Below are 3,834 nucleotides of genomic sequence, written 5' to 3' on the forward strand. Positions count from 1 at the left end.
TTTGTGTGTGTTTCTGTGTGGGGATCCTTTATTTTACTTTCAAACCCTGAGCCAATATATCGTACAATATTACCAACGTGACGCATGGCACGTTTCTTCGGCACTGGAGCTATATGTAGCATTTAATGACATCCGATGAAGAAATTATATTAGATCATGGTGTAGCCGATTTTTATCTCTGACATAAGAATGATAACCATCTACCGAAAACACCACTGTAACCCCGAATGGATCACTTAAGAACGTAAGAGTGGGGATCCATTTTATAGAGAAGGTCTTGATTGGACTTCCAATAAAATTGTTTTCACTTGTTTGCATATCAATCAATAGTTCGTGCTTACAAATTAAACCTGCATTTCCCCTGCAGTCTCTTAGTGTCACTGACAAAAGGTAGTGGATGTTACCTGAAACATCTGACCCTCTCCAAAATCATATCCAATTGCTTATTACCTGGATGTCTAACCTTCACCGACGTATCAAGGTCTTGATTGGTTGAAGCGTCAATGCGCGGAGCAAGAGATTATCGTACAGGATAATATCATATAGAGGAAACATAATGCAATGATGAGGACACGATATCGCCAGTGTTGAAAGTTGGTAAAAGATGTGTGAGTGCCGGTTGTCGATCAGAAATGCCCCTCCGGTGGCCTCACTTGATATTACACACACGCGGTCGGCAGGACGCCCAGCCACGGACGGTCACGGTCACCTCAGATCTGCAGAATATTATTTTTCCAATTCCAAGGACATCGCGATTCGGCATCCACATTCAACCAATTGCTAGCAACAGTTAAAGACGTTCACGTAATTTTCCAATTTATTACAGCCTATAAGCATGGTGTCTTACATGCTATAATGAATAGGCGCTGTCACAAAACATATGTTTAAAGATAAATATATGCGTTTGTAGCATTTGATAGAGGCATCTTCCGTCCTTTAGAATATAGAGTGTGGGGTAATGAATTACAGTAATCAACAGGACGAAGATCTGGAGCGGAAATTGAATCGGTGCAGTCGTGTCCGTCCATCGGTTATTGTGATTTGGGCTGATATCAGCTCTGTTAGCCAATGACAGTGTCTTCCTTCGGCCCAACAGTAGAAAATCTAAACAAAAAAACACACAGAACACATAAACAAGTGTCCATTTAGGTGACAATTCTCCGTGAAGTTTTATATTTTGCAAATATATATGATCAACAACACGACAATCTGAACGATAATCTATGTTATAATCTTTCATAACAATATCTTTTCTTTACTACATATTATTTATTTGATAAGGTATCGTAGTAGGAGCAAACCAGTCACAATCACAGTTACAAATAAGAGACCTGTTGTCAAATGGTTCCCTGGAAATGATGTTGAGAATGACAGCCTTACTGATATGATGGCGACCTCTACTCCGAAGTCCTAACGAAGAGGAAATGCACTCTGAAACGATTTCGTCCGTAATTATATATTCAGTCCGGAAACTGTTCTACACCCGCTGGGTATTCACGCACATTTTGTTAAGCTATGAAAAAGCCTGGGGCGGCCTCCCTACGGCATGTAGACTTTCCATCATGTTGTGTAATTCATTCAAGAAGCGAAAAAAAATCAGGCCCTGAATGAGGTGTGATGTAACGTAGGCCTTAACCACGGTTACGGCAGTGCCTGTCCTTGGTGCTGAAGAGGTGGAGGTGATGATTTGCGCTACTTTCCCGAACTAGGAAATGCTTCTGATTCTGTTTAAACGCTGTTGATGCGATCTAAGCAGACATATCATGACAGAAGTGAAATGGTGGAGCTGTAATGTGTATGAAGGAACAAATGGTGCAAAGACATGCGGCACTACACTTTTGTCTTCCTTCTAGTCCGAAGGAACGTTCTTGTACGTTTGATGATTCTTGCAGTATGTCCTGTGAGCAGCTTGTAGATGCTTGCGTTAGACGACTAACAAGCGTGTGTTTCGTAAGGAGAATAAGGTCGGAAACGACACGTATGTTGTCTTCCTACAGATACGTGACGGATATGTATATACATATGACGGATACGGATATATAAATATTGGATACTGACTGGTAAATCAAAAAGAAGTATATATCTTTCATTCACAATTACTACAGTAACGAGAACAATGATTTCACTGAAATTAACGTCTGCCTTGCCGTTATGTAAGATATTCCATATGAGCAAAGAAAGAGTGGGCGAGTTCTCTCTCGTAACTTTCACAACAAAATAGGTGAAATGAGAGTCTTGGCACGTGCGGATGTCATCCATACAAATTACCTATTACACCGTAAGTAGCCCTGGTTTGCATGCAGCACTCATGATCCGAAATCCAGAGTCGAGAAACATTGTGAGGAGGGATTACAGTCTTTTCTACGGTGCACTTACGAGGATGAAGCCTACTGTGTTATTACTGTGGGTCAGGCGTGATAAACAGGATTTACAAAACGTGATCAAAATACTTCATTGTTTTGTACTTCCCGTATGTTTTTTTTCAGCGGGGAAGGCCAGCGTTAGAATCTGTCATCACGAAACAAAGAAATGTCTGTACTAGATATGTAGACATGAGGAAAGGCACCGGAGGCGAAGACTAAAGACAAGGAATACTAAGAATAACCTTCAATTTTGCACTTACGAAACAGCTTTAGCTTTAGGGTAACGAAGTGTAGAGATTAGGGAGCCCTTGATGTAAGCATGCAGCTTGGAATCACTGTCCATGGCAGAAATAGGACCAGAAAATAATTCCCTTTACTGTCGTTTTACGTTTCAGCAGCTGTAAGACCCTCATGTAAATGATAAGAATGTAAACTGCCAATCTTCCGAGACGCGTTTGTAAACCTGCCTGGTCGAGTACTTCACACAGGTCAGTCGTCCAGTTGCTTTTCATGCTGTCCATTTATGCTGTGTGTCCCACGGATCGATGTAAATCGATGTAAATCTATTCAACTCATCACGTGAGGGACACCATGATACTTGCAATTATTCATTTACAATTCATACAATTTATCTCGTATTGGTCAGGTAAATGAGGGAACATTGACTTTTCGTTTTCCAGCAGGCTCCTTTTTTATCCAAAGTTCCATCATAGAGTTATAGGTAATTATAAAAAAGGTTATTTCTGATGTGTCATATCGTTCATAATCTATCAAAGCAAGATATTTGTGGGCATATTTCCCTTCCACAATATAAAATCCCACAACGCACGGTTACGACTCGATTTTACAAATATCTGGCATTCCCTACGTTTGATTTCTTCTAAGGAATTAAACGAAACAGATTTAATCAATCTTCCCGAACTTCAGAATTTCGTAGGATAACAGGTTGCTACATTTGCGGCAGAATATTGCCCAGGCCCAGGGGTAGCGGTGAAACTACTCCAGGTTTCATATACGCCACAAAACTTGCAAAGGAATATTGAAGAAATACATCAAAGTTTCCGTTATTTTTTTAATGCTAAGACCAAAACTTCGGAATTTTGTAGGGTAACAGGTTGCTTCATTTGCAGCAGTATTGCCCCGGCCCAGGGGTAGCGGCGAAACTACTCCTGGTTTCATATAACCCAACTTGCAAAGGAATATTGAAGAAATACATCATTTTTTACCGTTATTTTTTTAATGCTATAAGACCAAAGCCCGCATGTGTGTTTCCGAGAAGTGCGCTATGACTGATATCCCCTCCATCTCGCCCGTTCCCCGATCCTATCACTCCGGTACCGGTAATCTCCAGCAGACTAGTCATGACTGATGGCGGATTTCCCCGGCAGAGGCAGCCAAACGCCGGGCGTCTTCCATCTTCCTGCCTGACGCTAAGTCAACATTTATTGACTCCAAGGCGACGTGAAGATTG

The sequence above is a fragment of the Branchiostoma belcheri genome, unplaced genomic scaffold, assembly GCF_001625305.1.
Source record: "Branchiostoma belcheri isolate BF01 breed outbred unplaced genomic scaffold, Haploidv18h27 scaffold3, whole genome shotgun sequence".
NCBI lineage: Eukaryota > Metazoa > Chordata > Leptocardii > Amphioxiformes > Branchiostomatidae > Branchiostoma > Branchiostoma belcheri.